This window comes from Rhinatrema bivittatum, chromosome 3, assembly GCF_901001135.1.
Source record: "Rhinatrema bivittatum chromosome 3, aRhiBiv1.1, whole genome shotgun sequence".
NCBI classification, from domain to species: domain Eukaryota; kingdom Metazoa; phylum Chordata; class Amphibia; order Gymnophiona; family Rhinatrematidae; genus Rhinatrema; species Rhinatrema bivittatum.
The window spans coordinates 483794429-483819169 of record NC_042617.1 but is presented as its reverse complement, the minus strand read 5'-3'; positions in this window follow the sequence as shown (position 1 = coordinate 483819169).

Below are 24741 nucleotides of genomic sequence, written 5' to 3'. Positions count from 1 at the left end.
CCGGGACTCGCGTAAGTCCCGGGGTTCTCCGAGGGGGGCGTGTCGGGGGCGTGTCGGGGGCGGGCCCGGTCGTCGCGGCATTTCGGGGGCGTGTCAGCAGCGTTTTGGGGCGGGCACGGGGGCGTGGCTACGGCCCGGGGCGGTCCGGGGGCGTGGCCGTGCCCTCCGTACCCGCCCCCAGGTCGCGGCCCGGCGCGCAGGAGGCCCGCTGGCGCGCGGGGATTTACGCCTCCCTCCGGGAGGCGTAAATCACCCAACAAAGGTAAGGGGGGGTGTAGACAGGGCCGGGCGGGTGGGTTAGGTAGAGGAAGGGAGGGGAAGGTGAGGGGAGGGCGTTAGAGGATTCCCTCCGAGGCCGCTCCGATTTCGGAGCGGCCTTGGAGGGAACGGGGGTAGGCTGCGCGGCTCGGCGCGCGCCGGCTATACAAAATCCTTAGCCTTGCGCGCGCCGATCCAGGTTTTTAGCAGATACGCGCGGCTCCGCGCGTATCTACTAAAATCCTGCGTACTTTTGTTTGCGCCTGGAGCGCAAACAAAAGTAGGCTATTCGCGCTCGTTTTAAAATCCGCCCCAGAATGCATTCTAATAGAAAAAAAAGAATCAAGTTCAAAAACCAACCATGCCATACAAATTGATAACATCCGTATCCAACTAAATGACAACGTAAAAGACCTTGGTATATGGGTTGACAACGAATTCAATTTCAAAAAACACATCACAACAAAAACCAAAGAAGGCTTTCACAAGCTTCAAATACTTAAACACCTAAAACCGATGCTTCACCACCAAGATTTCAGAACTGTACTACAATCACTTATTCTTACTAGCCTCTACTGCAACTCACTATTGATTGGTCTCCCAAAACGACCTTAAAACCACTACAATTACTACAAAATGCTGCAGCTAGAGTCCTAACCAGCAAAAAAAAATCAGACCACATCACACCGGTACTCAACAGTCTACACTGGCTACCAGTTGAAAAAAGAATTGAATTCAAAATCCTGACAATCTTACATAATACACTATACAAAGCAGATAACACAGCCCTCAATAACATCATAAAGATACACAGATCACAACGCACGACAAGATCCACAAGCAAAATACAACTAGTCATACCAGCACTTCCCTTAGCAAAACTATCCAACACAAGAAACAGAGCAATCTCAATCGCAGGACCTAAATTATGGAACTCACTCCCAGAATACCTGAGCTCACAAATCAACATCAAAACATTTAAAAAAGAGCTCAAAACTTGGATATACAGTCAAACTTTCAAAGATGGAATCGGTTAAACACACATAAACGTGATAACACATAACCACCTTCGGTTATGACAGAACAATACCAAGTCTTATTGAAAACTGTTATTCTGCTGTTCACGCACAAAAACACTACCATATAACGTCTAGCGCAGTCTTTCTAAAAAAGTAATTATTATAAACACATCTCACCAACCACTATCCTACTCGACCTCTGATTCCCTCAGGACTACATTAGACATTGCTAAATTTATCTTAGTTACAGTTATATAAATTAAGTTGTTAACTGTTATCAGTTATATAAAGTCATACCATGTTTTTGTTTCAAGTTATTGCCAAAATGTATTAAGTTGTTATATCTGTAAATCAGAATGAAGGCAGCTAGCTAAATTTCGGTATATAAAAGCATTTAAATAAATAAATAAAATTTAGGTAGATATTTGTATAGAATAACTTCAGACAGCAGCTCTTCCCAAAGTCCAAACACCCAACATTTGGGGGGGGGGGGGCAATTATCATTCAACAATATCTTCTCTTGGGCAGTGGGGAATCTCTATCTTTCACACCTCCATGACTCATCTACAGTGGTCACACAACAGCCTCTATGAGCTTTTCATAGAGGTCACTTTCAGGAATGACACAGTCTTCTAGCAGAATGCAAATAGATGACATCTTTTATAAATGGCAATACCTCAAAAAGTTTTTTATTGAGTGTTTTTTAAAGGGAGTAAGGTCACAAATAAGGGGCCCTAAGTAATCTCTTGTGGAGTGATAAGTGTCATATCACCTAACATCACACAAGATTTACATGTACACTATGTACTCTCTGGGCTTGACACCTACAGCTGCACATATCTGTTCCCTAGAGATTAACAAGACCTAGTGTTTTAGGTACTTTTCAAGTACACTTCTGACTAAAGACTTATGTGATGACAGCATTCAGTACTAGTCCTAGAGAGAAGGTCCATTGTTTGGTCAGAGTTGATAGATCTTCACTATGGAAGAGATCAATGGTTTGTTCTAGCTGCACTATAATCTTCGCATACCTATGCAACCTATTAGTCACCAACAGAGTGAAGACATTGCTACAGCACCTCTATCCAAGCAGTTGTACACCACTTCCTCTGGACAACATATAGAAGTGAACACTAGCAAAATAGTACACATCTTACAATCATGCCCATGTACTCAAGAGCATGCCCATGTACTCAAGAGCATGCCCATGTACTAAGAGCATGCTCTATGGAAAAAGCAACACAAGCCACTTGTGAAGCTCCATAGTAAGGTGTTTCCTGTTTTGCTCTTGCTGTCTTCCTTCGGACCATAAAATGAGCCTTCAGTTTAGAGCATAGGCCATATGGTCTTCCATGTAAGAAGTGTGCCTAGATGAAATGGCCAGTAGCACTCTAGCATGTAAGGTCATGTGGGTCCAAAAACTTTTACCTAGTGAACCCTTAAGACAAAAACTAAACAGTGAAAAGACACAACTAGAGAGTGAAGTTTCAAAGCATGTGACCACTTTATTAAACAACTGTAATCACCAGATTCAAAGCAAGTCAACATCTTTGGTAATCATATTCTGCAAGGACAAGATATCAAATAGCACATGACATTATAACTGAAATGACCAGCACATTTAGTGGAGACATGTACACATATTGTTACAAATGGCAATATACAGTATTATGATATACCCTTTTGCAAAATCATGATTACTGCAAAGAACCTAGAAAGTGGAAGTGGCAACCCAATAGCTACAATACAGCTCTAATGTTAGAGCTGATGCCAGCACAACTATATGATTGCAAAAGGAGGTCAGACAGTCCATGGTGAAAAAGTGCATTCAAAGGGGGCAGCCTAGGCCATGACAACAAGTTCAAGAGAAGGCCCAGATAGTCTATGTTGAAAGAATTCACTCAAAGAGAGACAGCCTAAGAGCCACATCAGAAACATTCAAGAGAAGGTCCAGACACTCCATGTTGAAAAAGTGCACTCAATGGCGGACAGCCCAAGGGTAATGGCAGCAAATTTCAAGTAGCAGGCATCAGGAGCAGGACCAGAGGCAGGACCAGGACTGGACAGTGCAGCATGGAGGCTAAAAGGACCAGGACCAGAGAGTTCAGCATGGAGGCAGGAGCCCCAGGATATGAGACAGCAGCATGGAGGCAGGATCAGCAGGATGAGATGAGATGAGACACCAGCATGGAGCTAACAGCAGGATGAGATGAGATGAGACACCAGCATGAAGCCAGCAGCAGGATGAGATGAGAAGGAATGAGAAGAGATACTAGCATGGTGCCAACAGCAGGATTAGATAAGATGAGACAGCAGTATGACGCCACAGTGAGATGAGACACCAGCAGGAGAACCATAACTGGAGACTACATCAAGAATATAGGACTATGGGCAGAGCAAAGAGGAGAGTATAACAAATAAGCAGCTAGACAACACAGGCAGACAGTAGACCATCCCCATCAGCAAGCCAGTACAGGAAATCTGTATTCAGGACGGGTGAAGAAGTCTTTTTCCATCTAGGCAACACAGGAACTCTGTAGCAGGAGTCTTCTTTCATCTAGCTGGCACAGGAACGCTGTACAGAGGACTCGCCTGGCTTGTTTGGACAAGTCATCTTTGAGAACATTTTGAATCCTTTACAACTTGGGCTGTCATGGCTCTTTTCCTTATCTGGGCTTTTTGGTTGGGGGTGGAATCCCTTTTGAGAACCTACCCCGGCACAACCTGCTAGCTGGGGATTGGTGTGCGGAATGGACTCCTGGGAGAATCGGGATGGCACATATAGAGGCTCTGCCAATCATTGATTTGTGTTATTGCTAAAATGAGATTGTTGATAGAGGTAGCAACGGTGGTTAGGCCCTGTGTAAGGTCTGCTGTTTGCACATGTAGGGCCTGGGCATGGCTGATCTGAGCCGTCCTCCACTGCACCAGCTCTGTCCGTATATAGTGGAGATGGAGTCCATGACTCCTTTTGATGCAGATGAGTACATATTTTACTGTCCGCTCCAGTGTTGCTGGTGCTGTGGATTGTGGTAGTTAAGGTGCCTTCTGTAGCTCATGTCTGGGCTGATGGGTTGATCTGCCTGGCTGGCTGCTGCATCCTGCTGGCAACATGGCATGCTAGAGGCTGGTGGGGATGGGCCAACTTGGTCCCATTGCATCAGGCTGGAAAGGTTTAGACTGATGTCAAGTTGGATGGGTGAGGCAAGGGGTGGAAGTAGCTGGTGCTCTTCTGGTGACTGCTGCAGCTACTCTTCCTTTTCATCGCTCTAGTGTGTCTCAGCACCCAATTACAAGACTGCAGTTAGAGCTGGTACTGTACTGCTTGGGCCCTGGGGCTGCACTGCTGGTCCCTGGGGCTTCATGGCTGGGACCAGCGGATTCCTGGGCAAGAGCTGTGGAACAAAGAAGAAGCCATAAGTATGAATGCTAAGAAGTACACATGTACTGTTTGGCATAAGATGTGCATTTTGCATCAATCAATGTGAGCATTTTATGGCAAAATATGTGGACACCTGTAGCAGACTTGACATTTACAGGTGAGGTGAACTTACCAGCCCTGGCTTGTGTGGTGTCCAGGGTCTCATCCATCCCCTCGGAGATGGCGGGTTCCCTGCTGTTCAATCAAGTGCTGCTCCATGGGGGTCTGGACTATGAGGAAAGGGGGCTCCTCCTCCTGCCTGGCCAGATATTATTGTGACTCACCACCCTGGTCTTCAGCTGGGCCTTGATAGTAGCGATGGACCACCCTCTCTCCAGTCTTCTCTATTCTGCTGTGCCAGGATATGGCCTGGGCGATGGTGCATCATATCTGGCCCTTGTCTGCCATGTACATCTTCACCGCAAGGTTCCCAAAAGCATGCTTTCATTCTCGAGGACCCCTGCAATAAGCATCTGATTGTCCTTGACACCGAACTTATATGTGTGAAGAGTCCACCCTGTTGCCTGGCTGGCAGATGCTTGGGTTGCCACTTCTGCTTCTGGAGAGGTATCACTTTCCTCACTCTCACTCCCCCAACTTGTTCCCCTCCCTTTCTCACCCACCTCTTCCTGCACCTGCCCTGCCAAATCTCCCCATCCTCTGTCTTGCCCTACCCTGCAGTCATCCTGCCACCACATTCGCCTGCCTATCCCCTTCCCCTCCCATCTACTCCTATCCCTTCCCTCCTCCCTATCTCTACTCTTACTGTCCCTACTGTTAATCTTCCTTCTCCTACCACTCCTGCCCTCCTCCTCTCCTCCCTCCTGTCCTCCTCCCTCCTCCTCTTCCTCCTTGCCTCACACCTCTCCTCTCTCCCCACGCCTTCCATGATACATCCTCTCTACCACTCCACACTGCTCCACCACCACTCCTCCTCCAACTCTATGCCTCACCACCACTTCTCATTACCACTCCTCCTCCACCACCACCACTCCTCCATCACACAAAGACAAACAGACACACTTGACAGACACACAAAAACTTCCACACACAGATAAAGACAAGAGACAAAGGTAAAGGTAAACAGATGATACAACTAAACAACAGGACAAATCACTCAGAAATTGCTAAACTCCAACTCCACTAAACTCCAAGAACTCACCTCCTTTCCTCTCTCCTGACACACCCTCAAAGAGGCAAATGCAAGAAGCCAGTATATATAAACAAAGAAAATAACCCTTCATTCATAAACTGATGCGTGATGCGTAAAATGATGCACAACACGTTAATGTGTCGCACCACGTGATACTGCTTTGTGCAATGTGATAAAGTATTGCAAGTTGTGCAACTTACCTATGCAATGCAGTATATAAGAAATTTCCCTAACCACACCCATTTTTTAATGTGGATGCACCATATTTCTGATTTGCATCTTTTCTTATGATTCTAGGCCTAAGAGTCACCACTCAGGAAAAGGATCTAGGCATCGTCATGGACAATACATTTCAATCCTCAGCTTGGTGTGGGACGGTAGTGAAAAAAGCAAACAGAATGTTAGGAATTATTAGGAAAGGAAAGGAGAATAAAACAGAGAATATCATTATTTTTCTATATTGTTCTTAGATACTGCTTAAAATATTGGGGTAGATTTTCAGAAAGCGTGATTTGGCCTACTTTTGTTGGCGCATCAGGCGCCAACAAAAGTACGCTGGATTTTAGTAGATACGCGCGTAGCCGCTAAAATCCTGGATCGGCGCGCGCAAGGCTACCGATTCTGTATAGCCGGCGCGCGCCGAGCCGCGCAGCCTACCTCCGTTCCCTCCGAGGCCGCTCCGAAATCGGAGCGGCCTCGGAGGGAATTATCTAACGCCCTCCCCTCACCTTCCCCTCCCTTCCTCTACCTAACCCACCCGCCCGGCCCTGTCTAAACCCCCCCCTTACCTTTGTCGGGGGATTTACGCCTCCCAGAGGGAGACGTAAATCCCCGCGCGCCAGCGGGCCGCTAGCGAGCCGGGACGTGACCTGGGGGCGGGTCCGGAGGGCGCGGCCACGCCCCCGGGCCCGCCCCCGAAACGCTCCCGACACGCCCGGAAAACGCCGCGCGGATCGGGCCCGCCCCCGACACGCCCCCAACACGCCCCCCTCTGAAAACCCCGGAACTTACGCGAGTCCCGGGGCTCTGCACGCGCCGGTAGGCCTATGTAAAATAGGCGCACCGGCGCGCAGGGCCCTGCTCGCCTAAATCCTCCCGGATTTAGGAAGATTTAGGCGAGCAGGGCTCTTAAAATCCGCCCCATTGTGTGCAATTCTGGTCACTGCATTTCAAAAAAGAAATAATGGGAATAGAAAAGTTACAGAGAAGGGCATGGGATAAACACTGTGAATTCCTAGAGTTAAAGGTTGGAAATGAAGAAAAGGGTGCATGGGGGTAACCTGCATGGAGAGATAGTTACTACCCTTAATCAGAAGGCATGTGGATTACTACAATTAACTAATTAGCCTTGATGCTTCTGGTGCAACTGCAACATTGCTCTCTACTTCGACATGGGGGAAGAAAGCAGAATTAGATTTAGATGACAGCCAGCACTGGCACCCCGACTTTTATAGTACAGAATACAGATATGCAGACATCGGGGAAAAAAGCACAGGACTTTTTTATAGCCTAGTCCTAAGGCAAAGCATGTTCAAGCTGCATTATCTGATTGTAAATATTACTACTTTTAACATAAGGCATGGGGGTAACCAGCACAGCGTGGCAGTTACTACCCTTAGCAGAGACATAGAGATAACCTGCACAGATCGGTGGTTACTACCATTTGAAACTTACTGAAAAGACTAGATGGACCATTTGGTCTTCCTTCTGTTTCGTTACTATGTTACTATGTATATTATTATGTATTTAGCCTCCAAACCCTCTGCATATTGTAGTGACTAAAACTCTTGACCTCTATCTAAACTGGGGCATGATATGTCCATACACATTTGTAAATATGGGCAGTAGAAACTTATGATTTGCTCCATAATCTCTTTCTTGATTTGTCAGAAGAAACTTATCCCATTAAGGAAGAAGTCACTAGAATCGTATCTATTCAAGAATATGCAGAATGGGGTATGGAATAAAAGATAAAATCCTTAGTCCCAGGATTCAAGTCTCTCCACACATCCACTACTCCCAATGTTTCAATCATACTGCACAATTTCTTCCTATGGATCCGTGGGACCATTGAAATTCTTGAATTGTCTAAAGCCAGGCTTAATGTTAAATTAAAGTCCTCTCCCAGTATCAAGCATAATGTGCCAAAATCTCAGTAAAGGTATCATAGAAGAATCCTTGATCCTGGTTGGGGCATAAATGTTATGACCCTCCCCTCAATTGTGCCATTAATCAAGGCATACTGTATCTATCTTCCCTATCCTTTTTAACATCTAAAATGGTAATGTTAAATGACTTATGAAAGAGAATACCCACACCCCCAGATTTCTTATGTTGCAAATTAGATGCCAAGAAAACGTGGGAATAATATCTATAAGAGTTTCCTATCTTATTTCCTAAGGTGTGTCTCTTGTAGAAATGCAATGGCTACTCTCAACCTCTTAAATTATAACAGTTGTCTCTTCATGGGAATACTCAAACCTCAAACATTCATTGAAACAATCTTTGTATTCAGCATAATAACATAAGTATCAACATGCTTACCACTATGCAAAATCTTCCTTTTCCCTCATCCTCATCCCCATCCTTAACCTTCCCCTGTTATCAGTAACCCAATTCCCTCTCTGAATCCAATCCCTTTCCCCTTTAAATCCTCCTGAATCCCCATCCCCACTTCCCCATTCCCCTACCCTCCCTCACTCCCACCTGCTAATCCTACCATTCTCCAACCCTGCTTCCATGAAAATGGATGGCATTCCTAAAAAGGCTCAATCCCCCTCCCAATGCAACATTCCCTCGCCCATCAAACATGTATATAACCATACAAAAACTAGGAGCCATAAGAGGCTTTTGGGCCTCCAATTCAAAAACATAAAATATTCTACAAAGTTTCCAGAATACAAAACACAAATAGGTAATGTCACTATGAGGACATTACCAACTTGCAACTGTCACTTTGGATTGTGCAACTCTTCAATTATCATCACTGCAAATGTAGCTCAAGTTTTAGATGATGTTTTCCCTGCAGGAATTTACTGCCATTTGGTGAAAGCTTGTTTAATAGCTGATAACCCTGCCTTCTTCCTTTCTCTACCATCAGACCAGCCATGTCTAGGCCAGCTATCCATAGTACCATTATGGCCTCCTCTCTAGTCTTAATTTTATAGCTCGCTCCACTCTCAGTGAGTAATAATCCAAAGGGAAAAAGTCATCTATATTGCACATTTTCTCCACATAGCTTAGCAGTGATATCTTTCTGTTCCTCTCGCTGCCACATGGTTGTCAGAGCCAGGTTATAGATGGAAAACACTCTTTCGCCAGAATTCTTTCCTTAATTGGGAAGTCCCTAAAACAAGCCACACTATCTTTAGGGATATTACCCCTTTGTGGACCAAGAGCCCTATGCACACATTCAATGCAGATCTCTATTTGCTCTGTGCTATTTTTTTCACCAGACTGCAGCACCACCTTACTGATATCCTGTACAACGTGTATTGCATCTTCATAGTCAGTAGTTTCAAGCAAACTTCTGATTCTGCAGTTATTCCATCTAGATCTATTCTCCAGGTCTTCTATTTTATCAGAGAGTTCAGCCTGTTTCATTTCCAACTTTGAGGCAGTGGCCCTTACTCCCGTGAGCTGCACTTCATGACCTTCCACTCGCTGTTCATTTTCTGCAACTCAGCCTTCAATATCCACTAATTCCCCTTTGAGATCTGTGATCATTTCTAAAATTTCTACTTTCATCAACTACAAGTCCTTGTATAATTGGTGGAACCAATTATACAAGGAACCATCACTAGGATAATCTTTGTCTGCTGCGCCATCTTTTTCGCCATTTCCGCTGTCTGCTTCTGACTCAGATGATGCCTGGTCCCGCGCCGCCTGTTACCAATCATTTGATTTCCGGGTTCTTGTGTCAGATGCTCATGTTCACAACTTTTTCTTTAGCAGTTTAGTGCCCTCTATCACTAGCTGTCTATCCAAGATTTTATTCTTAGGCACTATTTAAGCTGCATCGCGCACTAGAGATGACATCACTTCCCGCAGATGGTACCATTTTTAAAACATCAGGACCCAGGTGGGAAAATCTGGGCATCATTCCTGATCTTTTGCCAGCAGGATCCAAGAATGGGGAAAGTGGAGGAGGAGGTGGCAGTTCTCCAGCCCTGGCACTTTTCAATGATGAAAAAGACCTGGCCCCAGTCCTTGCCCTGGGCCAAGTCTGGGAAGATCCTGATACAGTGCTAGGCTCATGCACTGGGCCCTGGGGCTTTGCAAAATGCCATTAATATGAAAATACCAAAAACATTTGGGATATTTTTGTCTATTGCATTTTTTGGCACTTATTGGAAAAGAAAGCACATCCCTAGAGTTTTAACTTGTAACAATTTATGAAAAAAAAAAATGACAGTAGATTAGATGGGCCTTAAATATGGTTCTTACCTGTCTTCACAGTCTATGTTTTTGTGGGAAAAAAAAATAGTGAAATGAAATCATCAGAAGTAATGTATTGAGGATAATTTGCAGTATATTTTAAAATAAATTCAAACTATAAAAAGAACCTGGGATTAAGTAATGCTATGCAATAACATATGCATATAACTTTGCATGTCAAGCAGCCTTAGGAAGGAGGATAATAAATAAATAAATAAATAAATACATTCATCCCTCTATGACCCTCTGAAGGGACAGCATGGAGCAACAAGGTGAAACTGAGATATGTTCAATGCCCTAGATTCTCTAGCTTGAAATTGAAAAAGTTACTGAAGTAAAATACATTAGCATAAGTTATGCTTGCTCATGGGAAAGTGTTGCACTTTCCTTTCTGCTGTCAAATGTCAACATCTTCTCTCTTACGAATCATCCCTTAAGCCATTAAACTTTCAAAACTGTTCCAATAATTTTTTGTATGCTGAAAGGTCAATTTTCATGTGTCTTTTTCCCTGATGAAGTTATTTATAAGTAGAGCTTCAATACATGTTGGCCATCTGACATAATTTCAGCAGTTTGAACAACCAGTCACATAAATCGTTAATTTCTATAAATGTGCCTAGAAATTGCTAAAGGCACATGGTGCATGTTATAATTGAATTCACAATTCACTACACACACTGTCTGCTCACACGGATTGGATAGACTATATGCTAAGAAGTTGACAAGTCATGTTATTTCCATTCTTCATGCTTGCCAGTTTCAAAGCTAAAGCAATTCCTTAATTAGAAAGCAGCCATGTGTTTAAATTATGTTAATTTCCCAGAGTTTTCCAGGATGAATCACATTTTGTTTCCAAAGTATAGAACATTAAACCTAAAAATTCTTTAAGAATTTATGGGTGAATTTTCAAAGGAGTTACGCATGTAAATATAATATACTATTATAGCAATTTTCAAAAACCATTTATCTGCGTTAAGTGCACTTAACACAGATAAAAGCAATTGACAATTCAATGGCATATATTGTAGCAATTTTCAAAAGCCCATTTACATGGGTAAAGTGTATCTACACATGTAAAACCTAGTTTTATGAGTGTAAATCCTTTTCAAAATTACCCCCAAGAAGAGAAACTTAAAAATGACTGCATGCACGCCCATATATACATATGTATGGGCTCATGGCCACATACACTGAAATCTTATATCCTGCACAAAAGTATGAGCACATGTTATAAAACAGGCTCAGCATGAGCATGTGTGTGCCTAATTTTAAGCATTTACAGAAACAGCTGGTAATTGTTGTCATTTCCATGCCAAGTGAGTAAATTTTATAACATGTGCACATAAAGGAAAACACCAGTTTAACCAGTTCATCAAACCAGTTTGCCCAATCTATATTTAGGTCATCAAGATCCCCCTGGTTCTTTAGCCTGCACAACGCCCAGTTTACCCAGATCCCTTAACCAATTTATAGGCGGCTATAATATAGTTTTATTTAGACTTACACCTTCCAAAGAATGCCATCCAACCCCTGCAAATGCTCCAAAATGCTGCTGCCCGCATCCTCACTAATACACACCATCATGATCACATCACCCCCCGTAAAATTTGAAATAAAAGTTATCATCAGAAAAAAGAAAACAATGAGAAATCAAGTGCAGAAAGATACATAAATGATTATTTCATGGAGTTAAACAATCAACCAAAGGCCAACAATTTTAAACCTACATAATCTTACTATGGTCCAAATTCAAACTATTAGTTGCACATGAACTTATTCATATAGCTCCTGTAAAGGAGAGTACCTGAAAAACCTCCTTAAATAGAGCTAGACCAGGCATCTCACCTAATCCACCTTAAAAAGCTTAGAGAAGCAGAAAAGCTCAGAGGGTGCATCCCTGAGATCATGAATAAGAGCCTAGGCTGATGGAAGGAACAAGGAATCCCCAGGTTCCCAGGAGAAGGCAGCTCCTGTTAAATTGCTGTGCTGAAAGAGAATGCTGTTTTGGTTTGTACTGCTGAAGGTAAGCAGCTTTGAAACTTTGTTGTTACTATTTTTTTGTATGCTTTATAAATAAATCACCCCTTAAGATGAGAAAGCTGGAGTACTGTGTGTTCCATTTCTCTAGCCTAAGATTGTTTGTCTATGTCACATATGGTGTCAATTCAGGGATTTCTAGGGGACTGCACAGGCAGAAACCATAGCTTCCAAAGAAGAAAAAACAGTATAGCTGGGGAAAATGTGTGTGTGTATCCTGGTGCAGCAGGATGCCGTTGGGCCATCAGGGCCTGGGCTGCTTTCCAGGAAGCTGCCTCTTCTGCCTCCATAGACGTGCATGCAGCCGATTCCCCCACATTTAAAGGGCCAGTGGCGGGAACAGCTAGGTGGTGCCCTCTGATAACATCACAGGCTGGTTCCTATTTAAGGCTACCCTACACGCTCCCCCAGAGCCTTGGCAATAGGTCACCTCTTCAGAGTAGTGCTTTGCCTCAGTGTTTCTTGCTCTTGCTGTCTGCTTCTGGATCCTGCTGTGTTCCTGGTCTCCTGTGTCGTGCTCCTGAGATCTAGTTTTCCTAGTTCAACCTACTCATCTGCTTCTAGTATTCCTCTTGTTCCTGTGTCTTCATCCTCCTTCTCTTCATCATCCTCCACGGATTGATCTTCTGGCTTTGACCCTGGACTGGACACCAACCTTGATTCTTCTCTATCTGCCTTTGGCCATTGCCTGGACACTGACATTGCTAGCGCTCCATCTGCCCTGCTCTCCACCTGACCCTGGCTTGTCCTCCTGATGCTTCCTCAGTGTGATGGCCTGCAGTGCTTCCTGCCTGCCTGGACTTCCATCATCGCAGAGGCCCCCACCTACAACCAGCTGTCCCCGGCACCCAAGAGCTCAACCTAAGGGGAACCTAGGCTGGTATTTCCGAAGCTCCAGTTGGGCCTCTGCTTCTGACACTTGGCATACCAATAGTGGGGACCTGTGGAGCTCCTCTCTGCAGGTAGCGGCAACTCCCCCTCAGTCCAAGAGTCCACATTCACAACATATTGCAAAGGCTATGGACCCAGCAGAGGACACCGCCCTTCAGGCCATTCCAAGCCTAGCCCACAAGATCCAGGAACAGCAGCACATCCTCAAGGCTCTGGTAGCTTCCAAGGAATGTCTCAACGCCTAGCTGGATGCTATGGCAATTCATGTTGCACTGCCGTTGTCAGTAGCGATTCCATCTGCTCCAAATCTCCCCTTTATTTCTCTGCCAGCAACTCCCCATTATGCTAGGGATCCAAAGCAGTTTCAGGGTTTTATTAATCAGTGCTACATGCACTTCTATCTCCAGCCATCTCTATTACCAGATGAAGCCACCAAGACTACCTTCATTCTCTCTTGTCTGGATGGTAAGGCCCTTGCATAGGCATCATCACTCTGGGAATGCTCAGACCCACTTCTTCAAGATCTGAAGCAATTCATCTCTTCCTTTAAAAAGATTTTCAATGACCCTGGCTGCCAGGATGCTTTGAGCATGGACGTCCTCCACCAACGCCAGGGGAATCGGTTCCTAACGGATTATACAATCAAATTTTAAGCCTTAGCTATGGAACTCAATTGGAGGGAGGTCTGCCTGTACCCCATTTTCCTTGAGGGTCTCTCATCTCGAATCAAGGATGAGCTGGCAGCACATGATCTCCCAGAATCCTTGAAGGCCTTCATCGCCCTGGCTGGCAGGATAGGTTGCCACCTCCAGGAGTGAGCACGAGAGTTATGCCTGACTTGTAGGTCCATCAACTCAAGGTTCTGCTCTCCATTGTCACTAATGCCACCCATTTTGAGTCTACCCCTACTTGGGACTGCAGAGGAACCAATGCAGCTGAGATGTGGTCAACTATCTCCAAAGGAATAGAAACATATAGAAACATAGAAATGATGGCAGAAGAAGACCAAACGGTCCATCCAGTCTGCCCAGCAAGCTTTCACACTTTTTTTTTTCATACTTTTCTGTTACTCTTCTCCCTTTAAATAACTTTTTTGGTTTTATTTCCCTTCCACCCCGCCATCGTAGATAGTAGTGCTGGAGCTGCATCTAAGTGAAGTATCTAGCTTATTGATTTGGGGTAGTAACCACCATAATAAGCAAGCTACTCCCATGCTTGTTCACCCAGCCTGTGCAACTCAGTCCTTGTTGGCTGTTTGAATACACATCCTCTTTTCTTCATTCCCCCTGCCATTGAAGCCGTGAGCTGAGCTGGATATGTATTCTAAGTGAAGTATCAGGCTTGATTCGGGGTAGTAACCGCCATAACAAGCAAGCTACACCCATGCTTATTTGTTTTACCCAGACTATGAAATTCAGACCTCGTTGGTAGTTGTCTGAATATAAATCATCTTTTCTTCATTCCCCCTGCCACTGAAGCAGAGAACTATGCTGGATATGCATTGAAAGTAAGTATCAGGCATTTTTGGTTTGGGGTAGTAACCGCCGTAACAAGCAAGCTACTCCCCTGCTTTTATGTGGATGCAAATCCTTTTTTCCACATTTCCTCTTGCTGTTGAAGCATAGAGCAATGTTGGAATCGCATTAACCATGTGTATGTTTATTGAATAAGGATATTAATCTCCAGGTAGTAGCCATCATTCCCGTAAGCCACCCCCATGCCTCTTCTCTTCATTCACATCCTCTAGACTTTATGGATCCACAGTATTTATCCCATGCCCCTTTGAAATCCTTCACAGTTTTGGTCTTCACCACTTCCTCCGGAAGGGCGTTCCGGCATCCACCACCCTCTCCATGAAGAAATACTTCCTGACATTGGTTCTGAGTCTTCCTCCCTGGAGTTTCAAATCGTGACCCCTTGGTTCTGCTGAATTTTTTGCAATGGAAAAGGTTTGTCGTTGTCTTTGGATCATTAAAACCTTACAAATATCTGAAAGTCTGTATCATATCACCCCTACCCCTTTTTTCCTCCAGGGAGTACATATTTAGATTCTTCAATCTCTCTTCATAAGTCATTCTGTGAAGGCCATCCACCTTTTTGGTCACCCTTCTCTGGACCACCTCCATCCTGTCTCTGTCCCTTCAGAGATATGGTCTCCAGAACTGAACACAGTACTCCAGGTGAGGCCTCATCAAGGACCTGTACAAGGGGATAATCACTTCCCTTTTCTTACTCAATATTCCTCTCTCTGTGCAGCCCAGCATTCTTCTGGCTTTAGCTATCGCCTTGTCACATTGTTTCTTCTCTGCGATGGAGAAGGTACAGTGGCCAATCCAGGCCATAAGAACCTGGCAAGTACCCAAAAACTAAGTCTATTCAATGTTACTATTGCTAGTAATAGCAGTGGCTATTTTCTAAGTCAACTTAATTAATAGCAGGTAATGGACTTCTCCTCCAAGAACTTATCCAATCCTTTTTTAAACACAGCTAAACTAACTGCACTAACCACATCCTCTGGCAACAAATTCCAGAGTTTAATTGTGCATTGAGTAAAAAAGAACTTTCTCCGATTAGTTTTAAATGTGCCACATGCTAACTTCATGGAGTGCCCCCTAGTCTTTCTATTATCCGAAAGAGTAAATAACCGATTCACATCTACCTGTTCTAGACCTTTCATGATTTTAAACACCTCTATCATATCCCCCCTCAGCCGTCTCTTCTCCAAGCTGAAAAGTCCTAACCTCTTTAGTCTTTCCTCATAGGGGAGGTGTTCCATTCCCCTTATCATTTTGGTAGCCCTTCTCTGTACCTTCTCCATCGCAATTATATATTTTTTGAGATGCGGCAACCAGAATTGTACACAGTATTCAAGGTGCGGTCTCACCATGGAGCGATTCACCATTCCCTTTCTAATAATTCCCAACATTCTGTTTGCTTTCTTGACTGCTGCAGCACACTGAACCGACGATTTCAATGTGTTATCCACTATGACGCCTAGATCTCTTTCATGGGTTGTAGCACCTAATATGGAACCTAACATTGTGTAACTATAGCATGGGTTATTTTTCCCTATCTGCATCACCTTGCACTTATCCACATTAAATTTCATCTGCCATTTTGATGCCCAATTTTCCAGTCTCACAAGATCTTCCTGCAATTTATCACAATCTGCTTGTGATTTAACTACTCTAAACAATTTTGTATCATATGCAAATTTGATTATCTCACTTGTTTTATTTCTTTCCAGATCATTTATAAATATATTGAAAAGTAAGGGTCCCAATACAGATCCCTGAGGCACGCCACTGCCCACTCCCTTCCACTGAGAAAATTGTCCATTTAATCCTACTCTCTGTTTCCTGTCTTTTAGCCAGTTTGTAATCCACGAAAGGACATCGCCACCTATCCCATGGCTTTTTACTTTTCCTAGAAGCCTCTCATGAGGAACTTTGTCAAACGCTTTCTGAAAATACATTACATCTACTAGTTCACCTTTATCCACATGTTTATTAACTCCTTCAAAAAAGTGAAGCAGATTTGTGAGGCAAGACTTGCCTTGGGTAAAGCCGTGCTGACTTTGTTCCAAATTTGTTCAGTTTCCTTTGGGGAAGATTTAAGTCCATTACTTAAAATCTTATAAAATTCAGAAGCTGTTTTGAGTAATAACAGTTAAATTTTAATTCCAGCAATTTAATATTCCCATTAATTCAATGACACTTTTAAATCCAATTGTAATAGCATCATTTTCCAGACATTTCTCCTGCCATTTAGAAAAGGTTTAGGACTTCTCTTGGATCTAAGAGATGATCAGGACTCCACATTCCCTATGAGTACCAAATTAAACCAATTTACACAGGAATTATTTTAAAGAGTGGGTTATTCCACAATGGAGATTTAATTATTTCCTGCCATTTTATTTCCAACAAATTGTTTAATTTTTTATACATTTCCCATGTGGACTTTAACATTGGGTGTTCCTTTACAACAACTACCATCTTCATTCCAGGTAAGTATTTTAAAAACAGAGGTGAACAGGCTTGTTTCTCATGGTTTCGCCAACAGGGCTGGATTTTAAAAGGGTTACGCGCATAAGGTTCGCGCGTAACCCTTTTAAAACCCCCCTGTGTGCGCCGAGCCTATATTGTATAGGCTTCTGGCGCGCGCAAAGCCCCGGGACGCGCATAAGTCCCAGGGCTTTCTGGGGGTGGGCGTGTCGGGAGGCATGACGTGTGTTCCGGGGGCGTGGCCGCAGCCTCCGGACCAGCCCCCAGACCAGAACACGGCGCGCAGCAGCCGGCCCGGCGCGCGCAAAGTTACGCCTGCTTCAAGCAGGCGCAACTTCTGCGACAGAGGTAAGGGGGTTTAGATAGGGCCGGGGGGGTGGGTTAGGTAGGGGATGGGAGGGGAAAGTGGGAGGAGGCGGCAGGAAAGTTCCTTCCCAGGCCACTCTGATTTTGGAGCAGCCTCGGAGGGAACGGGCAGCGCGCGCAGGGCTCAGCGCAAACAAGTTGCACAAATGTGCACCCCCTTGCGCGCACTGACCCCGGATTTTATAAGATACATGTGGCTACGCGAGTATCTTATAAAATCTGGCGTACTTTTGTTTGCGCCTGGTGCGCAAACAAAAGTATGCGCGCGTGTAGAATTATAAAATCTACCCCAGCGTGCATTTATGATTTATGTATCTCCTACCCACTAACTACCCTGTCTCATAATATACGCATTACGGTAAAAGAGGAAATTTGGAAAGTTTTCTCCTCCTTTTTGGTTCAGTAATTGTGAAGTCCTTGCAAGGTATTTTATTCATCCAGAGAAAGTTTGATAAAATGCAGTCAACAGACTTACAAAATTAGAGAGTAAAGAAAATTGGTAACATATATAGCGGATTTTCAAAGGAGTTATGCATGTAAATGTAATACACTATCGAAGCAATTTTCAAAAGCCATTTACCTGTGTTAAGTGCACTTAATGCTGGTGAAACTTATTTATAATTCAATGGCATATATTATAGAAGTTCTTAAAAGCCCAATTACACAAATAAAGTATATTTACACATGTAAAACCCTGTTTTAAATATGTACATGCTTTTGAAAATCAGGTCCTTTGATTGCCTCCAGCCTGCCCCACAAAGTCATATAAACGGGGAAACATTTTGAAGTTAGATCCTGCAGGTTTCTCAAAATGATATCCAGATTTTTATTCATTGTCATCTCCAGATGTGCAGAAGAAAAAATGTAATTTCATTTCAAAATTCATTTCTTTAGTTTCAAACAAAAAAAATGTTTCTTGGTTTGATTCATTTTTCATTTACCATTGAAGTCAATGGAGGAAGCATTGCAGTCTATATTGGTCTTCAGAATTGGGGTGTTTCTAATCAATTGCTCTACAAGTTGTGGGAAGAAATCATCAGAAGCAGTAAAGAACACTGAGGTACCTAGAAATACTGTGGAAAGTGGCACCAAAAGTGGAATGTATTTGTTAATTTAAAAATCATTTATAGACTACAGCTCCACCGATCATGGCAATTCACAAACTACAACATACTGAAATGTATACACACAAAAAAACTAACATACATCATCAACAAATAAAAAAGACAATATATACAGACATCATATTTGATGTTCAAACTTGGAGATCACCCTACTGGTTGGTTTGGTTTCCTCAAAAGTCTGTTTAAATAGCCATGTTTTTAATGTTTTTTTGAAAACTTTCAGAAAAGCTAATGTTTTGTGCTGCTCAGGCATTTTACTGGGCCTGCAACCGATGATATGTGATTCCTAACTTCACTTCGGTGGTCTTGTGAGACTCTTGGAGGCCACCAGGAGGTCTTTATTAGCCATCTTAATGTACAATGGGGAGTGTAGATGCCCCTAAGGGTACTTGTTTATAGTTTTATTAGAGCCTACTTGGAGATATTATTGCCTATCCTCACTTGTTGGGTTTGGTTGGCTAGGAATGAGTTAAATCATTTCAGAACAAGACTGGTTATTCCAAACTCCCCCAGACATGTACTAAGGATAGATTGAACTACCATTTCAAAAGTAGTTGAAAAATGAATAACCTAAGGCTTTGGAAAGGGTAAAGGGGAACCAGCATTGGCAGGAGTTCTCAAACCCAATGTGAGAGGAGCATAAAAGCAGCAAAAATGGGAAGAGCACCCCAAAGCTCCAAAACAGGGTAATAATAACATGAACCCTTGATGTCATATTGAGTGGTAAACTGGCACAATAATGGGCATCAGCATCCAAAGGCACCATGAAGGGGAAGTGAATCAGAAATGGTAACAGAAAAAACCCATGGCATAAGTGGCTTCAAGACAGCAAAACAACATGAGAGGTAGAAAACAGCCTCCCAGACTAGCAATAACAAATCAGGGTCTAAGGTCTGGGGTACAACAGCAAGGCAGAGTAGCAGACTTCAATGTTTAAGGTCTGGGCATGGAAGCAAGACTGAGTGGCACAAAGACCCCCAAGGTGCTGGTTGGAATATTGATTTGCTTGTGAAATGGGCTTGCCACATGAAAATGTTATCAAATTCAGCATATGTAAATAGTTTCACAAATGATTGTAGTTACATTTAAAATAAATTGTGAAGATGTTTGTTTTTCTTTCAGAAAATATTTCCCATTTTCTGTAGCTTAGCTCTGGCTGTTTCATTTCCTGATTTTGTGGTTTTGCCTGATTTCTCTTACTGACTGATACTTTTAACACACTCAGAACATATAAATGGTTTCTTTAATTAGTTCGGTTAGGTAGAATTTTGAAGTTAGCTTGAGAAAAAGAGCATAAGCAAGATACAGGCATAATTGGACTAAGAGCCATCATATGTCAATGGAGTGTATAATAAAATATAGGAACAATACCACATTTAAGTAGGGTCATTGAAGGATACCATTGTACACTCAGTTTTGGTCGTGTTTTGAAAATATTGAATTTCTTTATATATATGTTTGTATATGAATGGGTGAATGTAGAAATTGGTGCTTATGATATATCATGATGAATGATTATGCATGGGATTTTTAGGACAGGTGTAAGTATGATTGAGTGATTAAGTGAAGATAAGATAGATAATGTGATATTTTGAAAATTTTAAAAAAAATTATATGTATATGGCAATTTAATTGCATAATTTATGGGAATTGATATATATATATATATATATATATATATATCAATTCCCGTAAATTATATATAATGACCTTCATATATATATATATATATATATATATATATATATATATATATCACATATAAGCTAATACTTTTTTAAAGCATTTATGAGTTTTTCAATATTAAAAAATGTAAAATATTTTTGTATGTATATGTTATCTTTATATGTATCATGGTACTAGGAGTATTGCAAGTAGGTCATCAGGCAGCATATCCCCTATGGTGGTACTTGGAGTATGGCATTTAAGCATCAAGCAGCAAGTCCCCTTTGCTGCTAATAGGAGTATGGCAGGTAGGAATCATGCAGCAAGTCCCATTTGGTGGTACTAGAGGTATGGCAGATAGTCATGTGCTAACAAGTTCCCTAAGGTAGAATTAGGTGCATAGAAGCTAGATATCAGGCAGCAAATTCCCAATGCTGGTACTAGAAGTATCATAAACCAAATCTCACTTTGCTCACTTTGCACACAGTGGCTTAGGTGAAAGAACTCACTTTTCAAAGATGTAAATGACCTTCATACTGCATGGGGATCAGACATGAAAAATTTCAAGTTTCTGTAATCCCATAATGTACATTGATATAATCATCGGTCATAGTGAGTTTTTCAATGTTCAAATTGTGAGCCAACCAACAATTTTTTAAATGTTTTTCCTTGCATATAAAATGAGATGAAACAAAAGCTAATTTTATCTTAAGCTCGTTAATTAATCCAGAGGCTTTTAAAGAGCATCAATGCAACAGGGATCTTGAATGATCCCGTCTTTGATACCTCTCAACACTGCAATTTTTCAGAACCAATGTCCTTCCTCAGTGTTCAAAAAAAGAACAGCTGTTCTTTAGACAAGAAATCCAAGCACTTCAAACAGCTCTTTAGATTTAATCATTGGCCTCATAGTATTTATGTTCATATTAAATCTTTTTGAAATCTTTTTGAATTTAGAAAAAATGTCAAAAAATGTAATATAAACATAAATACTATAAGATCAATGATTAAATCAAAGAAATGTTTAAAAGCAGGGAGGGTATTTTTCAAACTGGCACAAGTGTGCATATATGTATTGCCCCATGCCCAGGGACATCTATATGTGTGCATGTTATAAAATAGCCTGTGTGCACATTTTAAGTAGGTAATTTTAAGCAGGTGTGCAAATCCTGCTTCTACTGAGTAAGTTGAAGGGTTTTAAAAGAAGCGAGCATCCACACCATTTGCCAGTTCATCCACCATTTCACCCATTTAACTGACAGGTTCTCCAAATCCCACTGGTTTGATAGCCTACACTCCACTCAGTTACCTAGACCCTTTAAAACACTCAGAAACGACTTGATCCTTTTATTTTATAACTTACATGTCATCTATAACAGAAGTAAAGTTATGCAGCAGGGGACCTTGGTGCACAAAGAGGCACATAAGTATTTATTTGCACATCTTTTGGCCAGGCCCTAAAATGCCCATACCCTGCTCAGATCACACCCACACCCTGCCAGTTTTTGGAAACTTTTCAGATTTTCCCCACAGCACATTTTGAGGAAGATCTTAAAAACATACGCACGCGCATACTTTTGTTCGTGCCACCGTCGCAAACAAAAGTACACCAGATTTTATAAGATATGCACGTAGCCGCGCGTATCTTATAAAATCCGGGGTCGGCGCATGCAAGGCTTCGCAAAATCGGCAGCCTGCGCGCGCCAAGCCACACAGCCTGCCTCCGTTCCCTCTGAGGCTGCACCGAAAATGAAGCGGCCTCGGAGGGAACTTTCCTTCCGCATCCCTCCACCTTCCCCTCCCTTCCCCTATCTACCCCACCCCCCAACCCTACCTAAATCCCCCCCCCCTACCTTTATTGGGCAAGTTACACCTGCTTGAAGCAGGCACAGGCTGCTTTGCCGGGGGACTCGGGACCGCCCTCCCAGCCCACCCCCGAACCATTGCCACGCCCCCGGACCTACCCCGGACTGCCCCCTGACCCTGGACACACCCCCCGGACATGCCCCCTCCTGCCCCTTTTACGAAGCCCCGGGACTTACGCGCTTCCCGGGGCTTTGCGCGTGCCGGCGGCCTATGCAAAATAGGCGCGCCGGTGCACGAGTGCCCTGCTCGCGTAAATCCTGCAGGATTTATGCGCGCAGAGCTTTTAAAATCTAGCCCTTTATGCGCATTTCTGGGCACTTTCTAAAATATGGTCAGTGCGTGCAAGCCTGACTTCTTCACACATTCCCTAATTGATGCACACCAGGCTTTTAAACTTCACTTTCAGGGTTTATGTCTAAACAACATCTATTCTTTTGAACACAGTTAAGCAAAAGTATAACAGCTTTTACATATTAGGGTCTTATTAGTAGGGTACAGACAGCTGAGGGGGGATATGATAGAGGTATTTAAGATCATGAGAGGTCTTGAATGAGTAGATGTGAATCGTTATTTACACTTTCAAATAATAGAAGGATTAGGGGGCATTCCATGAAGTTAGCAAGTAGAACATTTAAGACTAATTAGAGAAAATTCTTTTTCACTCAACACACAATTAAGCTCTGGAATTTGTTGCCAGAGGATGTGGTTAGGGCAGTTAGTGTAGCTGGGTTCAAAAAAAGTTTGGATAAGTTCTTGGAGAAGAAGTCCATTAACTGCTATTAATCAAGTTTACTTAGGGAATAGCCACTGCTATTAATCAGTCGACTCATAGATGATTTGGGTGCAAGTTGTCCCCTGAAGAAGGTTAGGCGAAACAAGGATCCTTGTAGTATTGTACATTTGGGTAATAGAACTTGGATTCCCTATATTTTAGGGATGTGAATCGTGTGCCCTATCGTCTTAACGATTGAAATCGTCTGGCAGGAGAAGAAAATCATGTTTGGCACAATTTTTTAGTTAAAAAATCGTTTTTTTCCGATTAGTGCGCACTAACGGTAGTTAGTGCGCACTAACCGGGAGTTAGTGTGCACTAACTCCCGTTAGTGTGCACTAACAGAAAATGATACAATTTGACACTTTTCAGGTCACTTAAGGTCAGTTTAGGAATGAATATGTATTCCTATTGGCTGCCCTCTTATTTATTCATGTTACCAAGGTTCCCACTGACAATATATGGGGGATGGGAAATGGAAACAGTTGGTAGCTTGACAAAAAAAGTAATGTGATCAGTCAATGTGACTAGAACTTGTGCCCTAACCCTGATACCAGGGGTGTTGTGATCTTCCTGCACACAGTGCCCTATCCCTATTAATACCAGGAGTGCTGTGATCTTCCTGCACACAGTGCCCTAACCCTGACACCAGGGGTGTTGTGATCTTCCTGCACACAGTGCCCTATCCCTACTAATACCAGGAGTGTTGTGATCTTCCTGCACACAGTGCCCTAACTCTGATACCAGGGGTGTTGTGATCTTCCTGCACACAGTGCCCTAACCCTGACACCAGGGATGTTGTGATCTTCCTGCACACAGTGCCCTATCCCTATTAATACCAGGAGTGTTGTGATCTTCCTGCACACAGTGCCCTAACCCTGATACCAGGGATGTTGTGATCTTCCTGCACACAGTGCCCTATCCCTACTAATACCAGGAGTGTTGTGATCTTCCTGCACACAGTGCCCTAACCCTGACACCAGGGGTGTTGTGATCTTCCTGCACACAGTGCCCTATCCCTATTAATACCAGGGGTGTTGTGATCTTCCTGCACACAGTGCCCTAACCCTGATACCAGGGGTGTTGTGATCTTCCTGCACACAGTGCCCTATCCCTATTAATACCAGGAGTGTTGTGATCTTCCTGCACACAGTGCCCTAACCCTGACACCAGGGGTGTTGTGATCTTCCTGCATGCAGTGCCCTATCCTGCCTGCATTACTAGTGAGAGGCTGGCTTCACAGACAGGAGGGAGCTGCCTGACCCTCACTCCTCCCTTCCCCCATGTCCCAGCCAGTGAATGGTGTGTGGGTGAGGGGGGGGGGAGGATGGTGAAGGCTGAGACAGCTCCCTCCATGCATTACTAGTGAGAAGATGGCTTCACAGACAGGGTGGAGCTGTCTGACCCTCACTCCTCCCTTCCCCCAAGTCCCAGCAAGTGAATGGTGTGTGGGTGAGGGGGGGGAGGAGGATGGTGAAGGGTGAGACAGCTCCCTCCCTGCATTACAAGTGAGAGGCTGGCTTCACAGACAGGGGGGAGCTTCCTGACCCTCACTCCTCCCCTCCCCCATGTCCCAGCCAGTGAATGGTGTGTGGGTGAGGGGGGGGGAGGAGGATGGTGAAGGGTGAGACAACTCCCTCCCTGCATTACTAGTGAGAGGCTGGCTTCACAGACAGGGGGGAGCTTCCTGACCCTCACTCCTCCCCTCCCCCATGTTCCAGCCAGTGA